General features: G+C 50.3%; 1 protein-coding gene across 2 annotated transcripts in view; it reads left to right on the forward strand.

Annotated features, from left to right (window-relative positions):
• Positions 1-18,533, forward strand: part of LOC141098687 (cytochrome P450 2D15-like) — a 393,026-nt gene that overhangs the window by 364,097 nt on the left and 10,396 nt on the right. The window lies entirely within an intron of this gene.

Below are 18,533 nucleotides of genomic sequence, written 5' to 3' on the forward strand. Positions count from 1 at the left end.
GTTACCGAAACCCACAGTCCTACAGGGGCTGCATGTCCTATTGGCACTACGGAAGAAGTCTTTATTACCAGAACCCGCAGCCCACATAGGAAGCACCGAAACTGCAGGCACTATAGGCTCACCTAACCCGACCGCAACACGACAGGACAACGTATCGGTGGCAAAGTGACGTTGACACTACCCGGAAACAGCAGGCGTGCTGGAACCAGGCTGGGCAGGAGGGAGTGCCCGTGCCAATGACACTTCCGAGAACCAGCTGACGGTGCTGGAACCCGGATGGGTAGCATTAGCTACAAGAGTCAATGGAACTACCGAGAACCAGCTGACGGTGCTGGAACCCGGAGGGGCAGCAGAAGGAACAAGAGCCAATGGGACAACCGTGGACCAGCTGACGGTGCTAGAACACGGTTTCTAAGCAGGAGATACCTGTGCTCCAAAGCACTACCAAGGACCAGCAGACGTTGCTGGAACTCGGATACCAAGAAGGAGGCACCTAGGCCAAAGGCACTGCCGAGAACCAGCTGACGGTGCTGGAACCCGTATGGATAGCAGAAGCTGCAAGAGCAAATGACACTAGCGAGGACCAGCTGACGGTGCTGGAACCCGGTGGGGCAGCAGAAGGAACAAGAGCCAATGGGAGAACCGTGAACCAGCTGACGGTGCTGTAACACGGTTTCTAAGCAGGAGGTACCTGTGCTACAAAGCACTACCAAGTACTAGCTGACTTTGCTGGAATTTGGATACCAAGAAAGAGGCACCTAGGCCAAAGGCTCTGCCGAGAACCAGCTGACGGTGCTGGAACCCGGATGGGTAGCAGAAGGTACCCAGGAAAAAATAAAGTTGCAAGGCCGTGAGCCGGCCACAGTTACCAAAACCCACAGTCCTACAGGGGGTGCTTGTCCTATTGGCACTACGGAACCAGCCTTTATTACCAGAACCCGCAGCCCACATAGGAAGCACCGAAACTGCAGGCACCATAGACTCGGCTAACCAGACCGCAACACGACAGGACAACGTATCGGTGGCAAAGTGACGTTGACACTACCCGGAAACAGCATGCGTGCTGGAACCAGGCTGGGCAGGAGGGAGTGCCCGTGCCAAAGACACTTCCGAGACCAACTGACAGTGCTGGAACCCGGATGGGTAGCATTAGCTACAAGAGTCTATGGAACTACCGAGAACCAGCTGACGGTGCTGGAACCTGGAGGGGCAGCAGAAGGAACAACAGCCAATGGCACAACCGTGGACCAGCTGACGGTGCTGGAACACGGTTACTAAGCAGGAGGTACCTGTGCTCCAAAGCACTACCAAGGACCAGCAGACATTGCTGGAACTCGGATACCGAGAAGGAGGCACCTAGGCCAAAGGCTCTGCTGAGAGCCAGCTGACGGTGCTGGAAACCAGATGGGTAGCAGAAGCTGCAAGAGCAAATGACACTAGTGAGGACCAGCTGACGGTGCTGGAACCCGGAGGGGCAGCAGAAGGAACAAGAGCCAATGGGACAACCGTGGACCAGCTGACGGTGCTAGAACACGGTTTCTAAGCAGGAGGTACCTGTGCTCCAAAGCACTACCAAGGACCAGCAGACGTTGCTGGAACTCGGATACCGAGAATGAGGCACCTAGGCCAAAGGCTCTGCTGAGAGCCAGCTGACGGTGCTGGAACCCGGATGGGTAGCAGAAGCTGCAAGAGCAAATGACACTAGCGAGGACCAGCTGACGGTGCTGGAACCCAGAGGGGCAGCAGAAGGAACAAGAGCCAATCGGACAACCGTGGACCAGCTGACGGTGCTAGAACACGGTTTCTAAGCAGGAGGTACCTGTGCTCCAAAGCACTACCAAGGACCAGCAGACGTTGCTGGAACTCGGATACCAAGAAGGAGGCACCTAGGCCAAAGGCACTGCCGAGAACCAGCTGACGGTGCTGGAACCCGTATGGGTAGCAGAAGCTGCAAGAGCAAATGACACTAGCGAGGACCAGCTGACGGTGCTGGAACCCGGTGGGGCAGTGTCAGAGACACCGCACTGAACTTGCTCACTGAGCCAGTGCGCGTGTCCTGAGTAAAGCGAACAGTGCTCAAAGCTACCTGTGGAGCGGGCAGCAACCAAGTAGATGTGTACTTCACACCCGCAGGACCTGAAGCACGTGACTGCTAGAGGCGTGGCCTAAACTCCACAGAGCTAGGAGCTGCAAGACAATTCCTAGCAGAGTAACTGCGAGACAAAGTTACCAAGGGGCATAGACAGTAAGAATAGTCAGGACGTAGCCAATGAGTCACACACAGAGATAGCTGCAAGGTACCAGACGGGCAAGCAGAGAGTAGTCAGGTCACAGGCAATGAGTCATACACAGATAGTTGCAAGGTACAAGAGGGGAGAGCAGAGAGTAGTCAAGTCACAGGCAATGAGTCATACACAGATAATAACGCAGTACAAAATCAACAGGCAAACTCACAACGGGAAACAGAATCGGGTCAGAACCATATAAACAAGCTATAGCAACAAACAGGCACACGGGGGTCAGTACACTCGGCCAAAGGCAAAAGTATAACTGGCAGGGATTGAAGCTACCCAGGGGTTTATGAAGCTCTCCCAGAACCAGAAAGAGGCCACAATCATTAACCCCAAGTGTGCAGGTCAAAACCTGCACAGAGCTCCAGACATTAACCCCCGGTGTGCAGCTCAAAAACCTGCACTGGGATCATGACAGTACCCCCCTCTCAACGGGGGGCCTCTGGACCCCCAGACTTCCCCGGGTATTTGGCATGGAACGCCTGAACCAGGCGATCTGCATGTCCTGAGCGAGCAGGGACCCATGAGCGCTCTTCTGGTCCATATCCCTTCCAGTGGACCAGGTACTGCAAAGAGCGGCGCACCCGCCGAGAGTCCACAATATGTCCGACCTTATACTCCAATTGACCCTCCACCAGCACTGGAGGAACAACAGTCTCAGAGTTCTCTTTGACAGATCCTGCTGGTTTCAACAGAGACTTATGGAACACATTAGATATTTTTAAGGAGGCAGGGAGACGCAACCTATATGCCACAGGGTTGACTATCTCCATAATCTCGTACGGACCAATGAACTTTGGTCCCAACTTAACTGATGGTACCTTTAAGTTGATGTTACGCGTGGAGAGCCAAACCTTCTCTCCCACCTGAAACATGCCTCCCGAGGCTCTCTTTTTGTCCGCAAAATGTTTGTATCTCCCCTGGGCTCGAGAGATATTTCGCCGAACTTCAGCCCAGAGGTTTTTTAACCGTTGAACGGACCCCTCTGCTCCTGGACAACCGGAATCCACCCGAGAAAACTCCCCAAAATGCGGATTAAAGCCATAGTTAATCAGGAATGGGGACATGTTGGTGGACTGACTCACCCGGTTGTTAAAAGCGAATTCAGCCAACGGTAACGCATCACACCAATCCTCCTGTCTGGCGGAGGTCAGACACCTGAGAATTTGTTCCAGTGATTGATTGGTGCGTTCTGTCTGACCATTACTCTCCGGGTGATATGCCGACGAGAAGGAGAGTGAGATGCCCAATTTCATACAGAACGCACTCCAAAACTTGGCCACAAACTGCACACCTCTGTCAGACACAACATTCAGGGGTACCCCATGCAATCGGACCACATGCTGCACAAACAATCTTGACAATGTTTCTGCTGAAGGTAATGCTGCCAAGGGAATGAAATGGGCCTGTTTAGAAAACCTATCCACCACCACCCAGATCACGGTATTGCCCCTGGAAGGTGGAAGGCCGGTAATAAAATCCATGGAAAGATGAGTCCATGGCCTATCCGGAACCGGTAAAGGTATGAGTTCCCCAGCCGGTCGGTTATGCGAGCTTTTGGAACGGGCGCATATGTCACAAGCAGAAACAAATTCCTTGACATCGGACCTTAATGAAGGCCACCAAAAACCCCTGGCTACTGTCTCTCTAGTGGCCGTGATACCTGGATGAGCACTCAGCCTAGAATCATGAAACTCCTGCCGAAGTCTAGGCCGCAATGAATCTGGAACAAACAGTTTATCGCTTGGCCTGGTTGCCGGAGCTAGGGCTTGAGCCCTTAGGATTTCTTGTTCCAACTCAGTTGAGACCCCGCCACTACCACCCCTGGGGGAAGAATGGAGGATGGCGGCTCAGGGGGAGACACTGGATCAAAACTTCTGGACAGGGCATCCGCTTTAACATTTTTGGACCCCGGTTGAAAAGTAATTGAGAACTGAAATCGTGAAAAAAAAAGTGACCAACGGGCCTGTCTAGGAGTAAGCCTCTTAGCAGATTCAAGGTATGCCAAATTTTTGTGATCCGTGACAACGGTGATAAGGTGAGCCGCCCCTTCCAAAAAGTGCCTCCATTCCTCAAACGCCAGCTTGACCGCAAGAAGTTCTCTATTGCCTACATCATAGTTTTTCTCAGCTGAAGAGAACTTCTTGGAGAAGAAGGCACAGGGTTTGAGATTGGTAAGGGTGGCCGGACCCTGGTACAGCACAGCCCCCACCCCCACTTCAGAAGCATCCACCTCCACAATGAATGGTTTGGACGGGTCAGGTTGCACCAACACCGGGGCAGACATAAAACATTTCTTAATCACTGAGAAGGATTCCTTAGCGAGTACAGACCAATTTTTTACATCAGCTCCCTTCTGGGTAAGATCCGTGAGTGGTTTCACCACTTGTGAGAAGCCTTTAATGAATCTCCGGTAATAGTTCGCAAATCCTAAGAAGCGCTGGAGCCCCTTGAGATCTCGAGGCTGAACCCAGTCAGCGATCGCCAGCACCTTCTTAGGATCCATACGAAACCCCTCACAGGACACAATCAACCCCAAAAAAGACAGCTCCTGTACAAAAAACGAACATTTTTCCAATTTGGCGAACAATTGGTTCTCCCTGAGTCTCTGGAGAACTGTCTTTAGATGTTGCAAGTGAGATTGACTGTCCGGGGAATACACCAAAATATCATCCAAATAAATAATAACAAAACGGCCTATCAGATCAGAAAAGACAACATTGATGAAATTTTGGAAAATAGCGGGTGCATTAGTTAACCCAAATGGCATTACCAGGTTCTCAAAGAGTCCTTCTGATGTGAGGAATGCCGTTTTCCACTCGTCCCCTTCCCGAACCCTTATCAGATTGTAGGCCCCCCGCAGATCTAACTTGGAGAACCATTGGGCCCCAGCTAACTGATTACATAAGTCTGGGATGAGGGGAAGCGGGTAAGAGTTCCTAACCGTTATCTTGTTCAGTTCCCGAAAGTCGAGGCACGGCCGCAAACCACCATGTTTTTCTTCACAAAGAAGAACCCTGCTGCCACAGGTGACACAGAAGGCCTGATATGCCCTTTGCGGAGACTCTCAGCTATGTACTCCTTCATGGCTTGGCGCTCAGGCCCAGACAAATTGAACAATCGAGCCTTAGGTAACTTGGCTCCAGGTACTAAATCAATGGCGCAATCATAGGGTCTATGTGGTGGCAGCGCCTCAGCCTCACTTTCAGAAAAAACGTCTTCGAAATCTTTCAGGTACTCCGGAATACCTTCCAGATCGACAGACGACACAGACGCGGATTTAACAGCGTTAACAAGATGTCCCCGGTTACCACATTTATTATTGCATCCTCATTGAGTGATTTCCCCTGTAACCCAATCAATGGTAGGATTATGGCGTTGAAGCCAAGGCATCCCCAGTACCAGTCCTGCAGGCAAGTTATCTAGCACCAGACAACTTAATTTCTCCACATGAGTGGAACCCACTTTTAGAGAAAAAAGTTCAGACCTGCAACAGATACCATCTTGGGTAAGAGGAGATGAGTCAATTGCCACAAGTTTAACAGGATCATGAAGCCTGACTGTCCCTATCTTATTAAGAGTCATAACCTTGGTATCAATCAGGTTCACAGCCGAACCGCAGTCAATAAAAGCAGTAGTCTGAACTGGACCATAACCAAGTTCCAGTTCCACCTGCAGCACCATCTTTGCACATGAGGAAAATTGTACCTGAAGGTCTGGGTAGCCTCCCCGATTACTACCCAGACCTAGTCGTTTCCCGCCATCTTGGAGGATGACGGACAGGAGGGGCAGTCCTTCTTCCAATGTCCAGATTTCCCACAATAGAAGCACAACTGCTTTTCCCGGTGGCGTCTTCTTTCCTTTCCCTCACAGGTGACAGCGCTCACCTCCATAGCCATAGGAAGAGTCTGGGTCTCATCTCCACTGAAGAATAAGGGCGATTCCCGTTGCATAATGCCTCTAGCCTGCAGCCTGCGATCCATGCGAACCGCTTGGACCATGGCATCCTCCAGGGAGTCAGGCAGAGGATGGAGTGCCAAAGCATCCTTCAGACGTTCACACAGGCCTCTGTGGAACAGCCCCCGAAGGGCGGCATCACTCCAGGAAATCTCCGCTGCCCAACGTCTGAATTCAGTACAGAACCATTCGGCCGAGTGCTCCCCCTGACAGACACTCATTACTTTGTCCTCAGCCAACCGCACTCTATCAGGCTCATCATAAATAAGCCCTAAGGCTTCAAAAAATGCATCCACAGACATTCTCTCAGGGGCAGAAGAGGAAAGTGAGAATGCCCAGGCTTGTGGGGACCATCTAAGCAGGGACATCACCACCCCCACCCTCTGTTTCTCATCCCCAGAGGAGCGGGGTCTCAAAGAAAAAAAAAAGCTTACAGCCCTCCTTAAATGCCCTGAAATCATCCTTGTTACTAGAAAATATATCTGGCAATTTAACCGGGGATTCAGGTGGGACTAAAATGACATCTCTATTCCCCACCTGCTGGAAGCCTGCGGAAAGTACCCCCTGAACTGAGTCCTCAACCCGCCGTTGGGACTGGGCCAGAGCTTGGTGTTCCAAACTAAGCTTCTGCAGTGCCTGAGTCAAGCATTTCACCTGCTCAGATAAAGCACATATTGGGTCCATGCTGCAGAAGTGAGGAGAGAGAAAAAAAAAAAATTGTAGGCCAGTTATAATGTCAGAGACACCGCACTGAACTTGCTCACTGAGCCAGTGTGCGTGTCCTGAGTAAAGCGAACAGTGCTCAAAGCTACCTGTGGAGCGGGCAGCAACCAAGTAGATGTGTACTTCACACCCGCAGGACCTGAAGCACGTGACTGCTAGAGGCATGGCCTAAACTCCACAAAGCTAGGAGCTGCAAGACAATTCCTAGCAGAGTAACTGCGAGACAAAGTTACCAAGGGGCATAGACAGTAAGAATAGTTAGGACGTAGCCAATGAGTCACACACAGAGATAGCTGCAAGGTACCAGACGGGCGAGCAGAGAGTAGTCAGGTCACAGGCAATGAGTCATACACAGATAGTTGCAAGGTACAAGAGGGGCGAGCAGAGAGTAGTCAAGTCACAGGCAATGAGTCATACACAGATAATAACGCAGTACAAAATTAACAGGCAAACTCACAACGGGAAACAGAATCGGGTCAGAACCATATAAACAAGCTATAGCAACAAACAGGCACACGGGGGTCAGTACACTCGGCCAAAGGCAAAAGTATAACTGGCAGGGATTGAAGCTACCCAGGGGTTTATGAAGCTCTCCCAGAACCAGAAAGAGGCCACAATCATTAACCCCAAGTGTGCAGGTCAAAACCTGCACAGAGCTCCAGACATTAACCCCCGGTGTGCAGCTCAAAAACCTGCACTGGGATCATGACAGGCAGCAGAAGGAACAAGAGCCAATGGGACAACCGTGGACCAGCTGACGTTGATAACACACGGTTTCTAAGCAGGAGGTACCTGTGCTACAAAGCACTACCAAGGACCAGCAGACGTTCCTGGAACTCGGATACCAAGAAGGAGGCACCTAGGCCAAAGGCACTGCCGAGAACCATCTGACGGTGCTGGAACCCGGCTGGGCAGGAGGGAGTACCCATGGCAAACACACTTCTGAGCAGCAACATGCGATGTTGAAGCCCAGGGGTCAATCAGGCAGCAGGCTGAGGCCAACTTGGAGCGAGTTTTATATTGGTTGTACACAACTACTGATTGTAACCGTGATCCACTTTGGCCTCTGGCTCTACTGTCTCTAGTATTTCCCCTGGCCTCCAACCACGGCAGTTGCTGCTCTGCAGAGTTGTCTGCACAATCCACACTTGTTCCTGAGTTACTGGGGCTCAGTCACGTCAGTTGATCCCCTGATGTGTGTTCGGCAAGGTGTCCTGCTCTGTCCACATTCCCACAACTATTAATAGGAATGGGGACAGAGCAGGAGACATTGCCGGACACACCACAAGGGATCAACTGACGTGACTGAGCCCCAGTAACACAGGAACAAGTGTGGATTGTGCAGACGGCACTTCAGAGCAGCAACTGGCGGGGTTGGAGGCCAGGGGAAATACTAGAGACAGTACAGCCAGAGGCCTAAGTGGACCACGGTTAAAAGTCAGTAGTAGTGTGATGTTGGAGGCAGCAGGAGACTTTGCCATCCGCACAGCAGGGGAACAGCTGGCGTTACTGAACCCCACTGACACAGGAGCGAGTGTTTCTATCTGTGCGGACGGCACTTCCAGGCTACAACTGGCTGTGTTGTAGCCCAGGATCAATGCTCCGAGCAGGCTGAGGCCTACTTGAAGCGAGGAGAAAAAGCGTTGTAGTGTGAGTTTGAAGGCAGCTGGAGACTTTGCCGTCCACACAGCAGGGGAACAGCTGGCGTTACTGAACCCCACTTACACAGGAGAGAGTGTTTCTATCTGTGCGGACGGCACTTCCAGGCTACAACTGGCTGTGTTGTAGCCCAGGATCAATGCTCTGAGCAGGCTGAGGCCTACTTGGAGCGAGGAGAAAAAGCGTTGTAGTGTGAGTTTGGAGGCAGCTGGAGACTTTGCCATCCACACAGCAGGAGAACAGCTGGCGTTACTGAACCCCACTAACACAGGAGCGAGTGTTTCTATCTGTGCGGACGGCACTTCCAGGCTACAACTGGCTGTGTTGTAGCCCAGGATGAAGCATGCAGCAGGCGGAGGACAACTTGCAGCTGGTTTTATAGAGGTTGTAAACTACTACTGATTGTCACCGTGCTCCCCTATGGCCTCCGGCTCCACTGTCTCTAGTATTTCCCCAGACCAACAACCCCGCCAGTTACAGCTGTGAAGTGGCGTCTGCACAATCCACACTTGTTCCTGTGTATCTGTGGCTCAGTCCCGTCTGTTGATCCCCTGATGTGTGTCTGGCAAGCTCTCCTGCTCAGTCCTCATTCACACTACTAGTAATGTGAATGTGGACAGAGCAGGAGACCTTGCCGGACACACATCAGGGGATCAACTGACGGGACTGAGCCACAGTAACTCAGGAACAAGTGTGGATTGTGCAGACGCCACTTCACAGCTGTAACTGGCATGGTTGTTGGCCAGGGGAAATACTAGAGACAGTGGAGCCAGAGGCCTAAGTTGACCAAAGTTACAAATCTGTAGTAGTTTGCATGTGGAGGCAGCAGGAGACTTTGCCGTCTACACAGCAGGGGAACAACTGGCATTACTGAACCCCCCTGACACAGGAGCTAGTGTGTTTTTCTCTGCGGAGACGGCACTTCTGAACACCAACTGGCATTGTTGGAGCCCAGGATCAAGCATGGAGCAGGCTGGGGCCTGCTGTTTTTTGAATGTGGAGGCAGCAGGAGACATTGCCGTCCACACAGCAGGGGAGCAGCTGGCGTTACTGAACCCCACTAACACAGGAGCTAGTGTTTTTCTCTGTGCAGATGACACATCTGAGCAACAACTGGCTGTGTTGAAGCCCAGGGATTATAGTTCAGGTGGTAGAAACATGAACAGGAGACCCGGATACAGTTGCCAACCAATTATTTAGTCGGGAAGAGGACTGGCAAATTCTGGGGAGATCCAGGCCTTGTTCATTTTCAGATAAGTAAGCCGGTCGACGTTATCGGAAGAAAGTCGCGTGCGACGGTCTGTTAGTACACCACCTGCGGCACTAATGACGCGTTCCGATAATACACTGGCAGCAGTGCAAGCCAGCACCTCCAATGCATACTGGCTAAGCTCTGGCAATGTATCCAGCTTAGAGACCCAAAACTTGAAGGGGGAAGAGCCATCTGGGAGTACACTCACAGGGCAAGACATGTAGTCTGTCACCATCTGACGGAAACGTTGCCTCCTGCTGACTGGAGCCGTCAGTGATGGTGTAGACAATTGTGGCGGACACACAAAACTTTGCCACATTTGGGCCATAGTGGTCTTGCCTTGTGCTGAGGCGCTGCCTCTGCTCCCTCTTTGTGCCGAGTTTCCTCCACTGGGTCGACGCACAGAGGTGCTTTGTAAAGCACTAGCACCACTGCTGTCGGGTGGAATGGAAAACATGATAGACTGCACCAGTGTGTCTTGGTACTCCCGCAGTTTACGCTCCTGGTTCAACGTTGGTATGAGGGTTTGCAAGTTGTCCCGGTAGCGAGGATCTAGGAGGGTGTACACCCAATAATCAGCCGTGTAGAGAATGTGGGCGATGCGGCGGTCGTTTCTCAGGCACTGCAGCATGAAGTCAACCATGTGCTGCAGACTCCCAACTGCCAAAGAAACGCTGTCCCCTGCTTGAGGCGTGATCTCTGCCTGCTCTGCATCACCCCACCCTCGCTGTACATACTGACTACAGCTTTGTGTACCTCCCTCCTGTGGAAAGATGTCTTCCTCCTCCATCGACTTCTCCTCATCCTCCTCACAAAGTGTCCCCTGCCTAGGCCTTTGTGAGGAAGCACGTAGCGCAGACTGTCCAGAAGCAGATGGCATTTGGGACTCCTCATCCTCCACCTCTTCCAAAACCTCATCCCTTAGTGCTTGCAGTGTTTTTTGAAGCATGCAGATAAGGGGGACAGTCATGCTGACTAGTGCATCATCTGCACTCGCCATCCGCGTGGAATCATTGAAGGCACGCAAAACGAAGCAGATGTCCTTCATAGAGGCCCACTCAGTGGTGCTGAAGTGTGACTGGCGCACATTGCGACTTGTTTGCGCCTGATGCAGCTGGGAATCCATGACTGCTGCCTGCTGCTCACACAACCGCTCCAACATATGTAACATTGAATTCCACCAGGTGGGTAGGTCACATATGATGCGATGCTCCGGAAGGTGTAATCGGCACTGCAGAGCAGCAAGGCGCGATCTTGCCGTGCTGGAACTCCGCAAGTGAGCGCACTCTATGCGGACCTTGTGCAGCAGTGCATCAAGATCCGGATAGTCCCTCAGAAAGCTCTGCACGATCTAGTTGAGCACATGTGCCAGACATGGGATGTGAGTGAGGTTGCCAAGGCCAAGAGCTGCCACCAGATTTCGGCCATTGTCACACACTACCAAGCCCGGCTGGATATTCGCTGGCAGAAACCACACGTCGCTCTCCTGCTTGATGGCATTCCAGAGCTCCTGCGCTGTGTGGCTTCGATTCCCCAATGAAATTAATTTCAGTATGGCCTGTTGACGTTTGGCCAAGGCTGTGCTCATATCGGTCGTAACAGGCTCCTGCTGCGCTGTTTCAGAGGAACTTGAGTAGGAGGAGTCAATGTGTACAGACTGGATTCCTGCAATCCGTGGAGTTGGCAGAACACGTAGAGCGCCACTCTCCAGATCTGTACCCGGCTCCACAACATTGACCCAATGGGCAGTGAGGGAAAGGTATCGTCCCTGTCCATGGTTACTGGTCCACGCATCGGTGGTCAGGTGGACCTTGCTACTGACGGCGTTTAGTAGCGCATGTTTTATGTTTGCCTCCACATGTTTCTGCAGGGCAGGGACAGCTCGCCTGCTGAATTAAAAGCGGCTGGGTACAGTGTATTGTGGGACTGCCAATGCCATGAAGTCCTGGAAGGTGTCAGTCTCCACCAGCCTGAATGACAGCATTTCAAGGGCCAGTGGTTTCGCAATGCCAGCATTCAGAGCCTGTGCTCGGGGATGGTTTGCTGAGTATGGCCGCCTTTTCTCCCATGCCTGTGCTACCGATGGCTGCCGAGTGGCCTGGGAGTGTGAGGATGACTTGGAACGTGGTGCTGTGGGTGGAATGTCACAGTGTCTCCGGACAACAGTGCCAGAGGTTCTTCCTTGGCGATCCTGTGAGGAAGCCGAACCAGCTGTGTGTGAGCTGGAGGAAGAGGCCCCAACACGAGTTGAAGAGGTAGTAGGTGGTGCTGTACGTTGGCCTACGTCTTCAGTGTGTCTGTGTAACTCCAGCTCGTGCTTGGTCCGCACATGTTTCCATATATTAGTGGTATTGAGGTTGCTGACATTTTTCCCTCTTTTGACTCTCTGATGACACAGCTTGCATTTGACAAAGCAAATGTCATCTGCAACTGTGTCAAAAAAGGACCACGCACTGCAAGTCTTGGGAGCGCCCTTTTTGCCTTTTGAAAGTGGAATGCTCCTAATGGGTGCCGAAGTGGAGGCTACAGGCAACCAAGTCTGCCCCCTCCCTCTCCCTCCGGTTTTGGCCGTTCAGGGAATCTCTTCCTCAGAGCTGCTCCCACCACCTTCCTGTTCCTCACGCCATGATGGGTCAAGGACCTCATCATCTACACTCCCCTCTTCAAACACCTGCTTCTCCTGGGTTGTCTCGCCAGCACCGTACGCACCAGAAATTGGTAACTGAGTCACGTCATCATCTGATGCGTACTGAGGTGTGCTGACCATAGGCACTGGCCCACTCGCCTCTTCAGATTCAGAGGGACAAAGAAGTTGCGCATCACTGCATTCTCCCTCTTCTTCACATTCTGGAATGCTGCTTGGCTGGCCCCCTCTTTCCAAACCAACAGATTCCGAGAACAGAAGTAGAGACTATGATGGCTCCTGTTCAGGGTTCTCTGACTGCCTGGGCACTTTGGCAGGTGGTGAAGAGACAGATGGTTGCTCTTTGGTGCTCTGGCACTGAGAGGATGTGGAAGTAATTGAAGTCGATGCGTTAGCTGCCATCCATCCGACAACGGCTTCAATTTGTTCCTCCCGCAGCAGTGGGGTACGGTGAGGTCCTACAAAGCTGCGCATAAAGGACTGTTGCCTGCTAAAACTGGGGGATGCTGACTCACTTGTGCCAACAGCAGGCACAGAATCCCCACGTCCTCTCCCTGCAGAATCCCCACGTCCGCTCCCTGCAGAATCCCCACGTCCTCTCCCTGCTGAAACTCCACGCCCGCGGCCATGTGCCTTACTCCCTGCCTTCTTCATCTTGCTAGACTGAGAAAGATAGGCAGAAAAGTACAAAGGGGGGCCTTAGTGTGCTTATTCCTGAACAGTTGGTTACAGGTATAAGAAACACTAATTTTATGAAATGTGTGTGCCGACTACACTTTAATGGGAGCTAATGTGGCCTACACAACTTTCAAATGTAGTGTTTGGTGAACTTTGTTGTTTTTTTTTGGGGGGGGGAAAACTAAAAGGATGTGACCAAAGATTTGAAAGTCAGAGTATCACCAACTTTCTGGAGCTATTACAATGCAGGCAGGTAACCTACAATGCAAAAGATGAGGCTCCAAAAAAATTGGGTAATACTAATCTGGCTGCAGCTGAAGGGCACAAGCCAGAAAAAAGGCTCCTCTATCTACTCCTATATAGTGTTTGCAACCAACCAATGTAGATGGATATGGATGGATGCACACTAATAGGAGAAGAAAAAATGAGCTGCAATTAAAGAAATATACACTCACTGGCCACTTTATTAGGTACACCATGCTAGTAAGGGGTTGGACCCCCTTTTGCCTTCAGAACTGCCTCATTTCTTCGTGGCAGAGATTCAACAAGGTGCTGGAAGCATTCCTCAGAGATTTTGGACCATATTGACATGATGGCATCACACAGTTGGCGCAGATTTGTCGGCTGCACATCCCTGATGCGAATCTCCCGTTCCACCACATCCCAAAGATGCTCTACTGGATTGAGATCTGGTGACTGAGGAGGCCATTTGAGTACAGTAAACTCATTGTCATGTTCAAGAAACCAATCTGAGATGATTCGAGCTTTATGACATGGCGCATTATCCTGCTGAAAGTAGCCATCAGATGTTGGGTACATTGTGGTCATAAAGGGATGGACATGGTCAGCAACAATACTCAGGTAGGCTGTGGCGTTGCAACGATGCTCAATTGGTACCAAGGGGCCCAAAGAGTGCCCAGAAAAAATTCCCCACACCATGACACCACCACCACCAGCCTGAACCGTTGATACAAGGCAGGATGGATCCATGCTTTCATGTTGTTTACGCCAAATTCTGACCCTACCATCCGAATGTCGCAGCAGAAATCGAGACTCATCAGACCAGGCAACGTTTTTCCAATCTTCTACTGTCCAATTTCGATGAGCTTGTGCAAATTGTAGCCTCAGTTTCCTGTTCTTAGCTGAGAGGAGTGGTACCCAGTGTGGTCTTCTGCTGCTGTAGCCCATCTGCCTCAAAGTTCGACGCACTGTGCGTTCAGAGATGCTCTTCTGCCTACCTTGGTTGTAACGGGTGGCAATTTGAGTCACTGTTGCCTTTCTATCAGCTCGAACCAGTCTGCCCATTCTCCTCTGACCTCTGGCATCAACATGGCATTTCCGGCCACAGAACTGCCGCTCACTGGATTTTTTTTCTTTTTCGGACCATTCTCTGTAAACCCTAGAGATGGTTGTGCGTGAAAATCCCAGTAGATCAGCAGTTTCTGAAATTCTCAGACCAGCCCTTCTGGCACCAACAATCATGCCACGTTCAAAGGCACTCAAATCACCTTTCTTCCCCATACTGATGCTCGGTTTGAACTGCAGGAGATTGTCTTGACCATGTCTACATGCCTAAATGCACTGAGTTGCCGCCATGTGATTGGCTGATTAGAAATTAAGTCTTAACACACAGTTGGACAGGTGTACCTAATAAAGTGGCCAGTGAGTGTATGTGTGAGGCAGTGACGCACACTGAGCAGCCTACAACCAGACGTAGCTGCAGGACACACTACTCAGCGTGAGCTGCACTCACACACAGTCAGAGACCTCTCAGACAGCCGTGAACAGTGCAGCTATGTGGGCACTAGCACTGACAGGCTGCAGAAAGGCTCCGCTGTGTACTCCTAGAGTGTTTGCAACCACCGTATATGGATACGGATGGATGCACACTAATAGGAGAAAAAATGAGCTGCAATAAAAGAAAAATGTGTGAGGCAGTGACACGCTGAGTGGCCTACAACCAGACGTAGCTGCAGGACACACTACTCAGCATGAGCTGCACTCACACACAGTCAGAGACCTCTCAGACAGCCGTGAACAGTGCAGCTAAGTGGGCACTAGCACTGAAAGGCTGCAGAAAGGCTCCGCTGTCTACTACTAGTGTTTGCAACCAACGTATATGGATACGGATGGAAGCACACTAGATAGAATTTTTTAAAAATAAGCAGCTCAAAAAGAAAAATATGTATGAGGCAGCAGTGAGGCACGCTGGGCGGCCTACAACCAGACGTGGCTGCAGGACCCACTCCACAGCGTGAGCTGCACTCACACAGCCCTTGCAGACAGCTGTGAACACTGCTGCTAGGGAAAAGCAAGCTACAGTGGTGGTTTATGTAGCCTGGGTAAAGCACAATATTGTTTTGAGAATCGCTATTTCTAACTGTCCCTCACAGTCTTCAACAGCAGCCTGTCCCTAACTGAATTCACAACAGAGTGACCAGAAACGGCGGCGGCAGTGGCTTTTATAGTGCATCATGACATCATTTCAGCAGCCAATCACAGCCATGCCAATAGTTAACATGCCTACATGCCTAACAGGATGTGCCCACACTTCTGAGGAATCCCATTGTCTGAATCAAAGCGAGCGGGCTGATAGCACTATGGGAACTTCCGATTCTGGTATCCGATATGAAAAAAGTATCGGAAGTCAGTATCGGAATTCCGATACAGCTAATATCGGCCGATACCCAATACTTGCGGTATCGGAAAGCTCATCACTATTCAAGAAATATCATTTTTGGGTTTCATTGTGTCAGCCTCCGGTTTAAGATGGATCCTAGGAAAATTCAGGCCATCATTGATTGGGTTCATCCCAGCAACCTTAAGGCTCTGCAGCACTTTTAGGGTTCACAAATTATTGCAGAAAATTTATTAAAGGATTTTCTCAGATCGACAAGCCTCTTACAGACCTCACTCGTAAAGGGGTGGAGCTAAAGTTTTGGTCGCCAGAAGCGGTTGGGGCTTTTGAAAATTTTAAGAAATGTTTTATGTCTGCTTCTGTTCTTGTGTAACCAGACCTCCAGAGGCTGTTTATTCTGGAGGTTGATGCTTCTGAGGTCGGGCTGGGGGCTGTATTGTCTCAAGGTCCTGAGACTTTAACTAACCTGCGACAATTTGCTTTCTTCTCTAAAAACTTTTCTCCTGCTAAAAGAAACTATGATGTGGGTAATTGGGAGTTGCTTGTGGTCAAGTTGGCTTCTGAAGAGTGGAGGCATTTTTTGGAGGGAGCCGTTCATCCAGTCACCGTGGTGACAAATCACAAAAATCTAGCTTATATTCAATCTACCAAGTGGTTAACACCTAGACAGGCCCAATGGTCTTTAATTTTTTCACGATTTAATTTTTCTATTACATTCAGACCAGGGTCTGAGAACGTGAATGCGGATGCCCTGTCTCGTAGTCTTGATTCTGTGTCTCCTCCAGAACCTTCTTCCTCCATTCTTCCTCAAGGTGTTGTTGTGGCCATGGTTTCCTCTGAGCTGGTAGCTGAAATCCGTACTGCTCAGTCCTTGGCTCCTTCCAATACTCCTGAATGCAAGCTGTTTGTCCCTGTGTATCTCAGATTAAGCCTTTTGCCGGAATTCCATGATTTTGTGTTGAGTGGTCATCCTGAGGTCACTGCCACCCTGAAGGCAGTTGCTAGACTCTTTTGGTGGTCCACTATGCATAAGGATATTAGAGATTTTGTGTCTGCTTGCGAAACTTGTGCACGTGCCATAGTACAGCATTGCCAGCCGGGGAATTGGCTCCTTTGCCAATTCCAGGAAGATCATGTACTCATTTGTCCATGGATTTCATTTCTGATTCACCAAAGTCTGGGGAGATGACTACTATTTGGGTGGTAGTCGATCGCTTCAGCAAACAAGCTCACTTCATACCATTATCTGGGTTACCCAATGCTGAGACTCTCCCCAAACTGTTTTTTATTCATGTGGTACAATTGTATGGGATTCCTTTAAATATTGTAGCTGATAGGGGTGTAAAATTCATCTCTAGATTTTGAGAGGTTTCTGCAGAAAACTGATTGATTTGTCCTTTTCCTATGCTTATCACCCTGAGACTAATGGTCAGACAGAGAGGACAAATCAGTCTTTGGAGCAAATTTTAAGATGCTTTGTCGCCAATCAGCAGGAGAATTGGTCATTGTTTCTTCCACTGGCTGAGTTTGCCTTTAACAGTCGTGTTAATCAGTCCACACGTTTTTCTGTAATTACGGGTTTCATCCTCGTTTTGGTGAGTTCTCCAGGATAAGTTCTGGATGTCCTGGGGTGGATGTCACCATTCTAGAGCTGGGGGATGTCTGGAGGAAGGGTAAAAAGAACATTAGGGTGACTCAGCATTGGCAGATAGAAGGCGCTCGTCAGGGGTCGCCTTCAAAGTGGGAGATAAGGTAGGGCTTTCCTTTAATATTAAACTGAAGGTGCACTCACTGAAGTTGGGTCCTAGATTCATTGTTCCATATGAAATTCTGGAGGTGGTCAATCCAGTTGCCTTCCAAGTAAAGCTCTCTCAGTCTTTCCATATTCCTAATGTGTTCCACAAGTCGTTGAAGGAATTTATTTCCCCTGTTCTGTTGTCTTCCCCCCTCCTCCTCTGGTGTCTATTGAGGGAAGCTTGGAATATGAGGTACAAAGGGTCATTGATTTCCAAATGGTCAGGAATTCCCTTCAATATCTGTACATTGGAAGTGGTATTGACCTTAGGAACGGTCCTGGGTTCCAGTTCATTCTGAAAGACCTGATCGGTTGGTCCAGGCCTTTCATCGGAGGTATTCTGGGATACCTGGGGGTCCAGTGCCCTCCCCCCTTGAAGAGGGGGTAATGTCACGATCTCCACTCTGTTTCTGTCTTTTTGTTACTTTGTGTTGGGGCTGTCAGTCTGTGCTGGGTCTGTGCTGCAATCACCTGTGTTCATTTTCCTTAATTAGTCTTCAACTAATGCATGCTAGCTCCTCCACCCAGTGTCAATAGTATACTTGCTGTTGCCTGTGTAACATTGATCCCTCTGTGCCTGACCCAACTTGACTTGATTCTCTTCCCGGACTCAGACCCTTTGCTTGTGACCTGACTTCTCTTGTGCCTGCTCCCTGTAATCTGTTTTGTATCTCTGGCTTTCCTGACCTCGGCTTGTGAATTGAACTTCATCTCTGACTTCCCTTTGTCGATCTGCACCATTTCCTGGACCTGATCTCGAATTGTTTGACCTCCCTTTACTTATTCAGTAAGTAATATATGTATTTACGATAGTGACTCGCGTCATAGGCGAGCACGGTGGTTAAGCACAGGAGTGAGTATAATGGGGTCATTGGTGCCCTGTAAGTTTACTGGCA

Source organism: Dendrobates tinctorius, unplaced genomic scaffold (assembly GCF_039654945.1).
Source record: "Dendrobates tinctorius isolate UK_male_01 unplaced genomic scaffold, ASM3965494v1 ptg000094l, whole genome shotgun sequence".
NCBI classification, from domain to species: domain Eukaryota; kingdom Metazoa; phylum Chordata; class Amphibia; order Anura; family Dendrobatidae; genus Dendrobates; species Dendrobates tinctorius.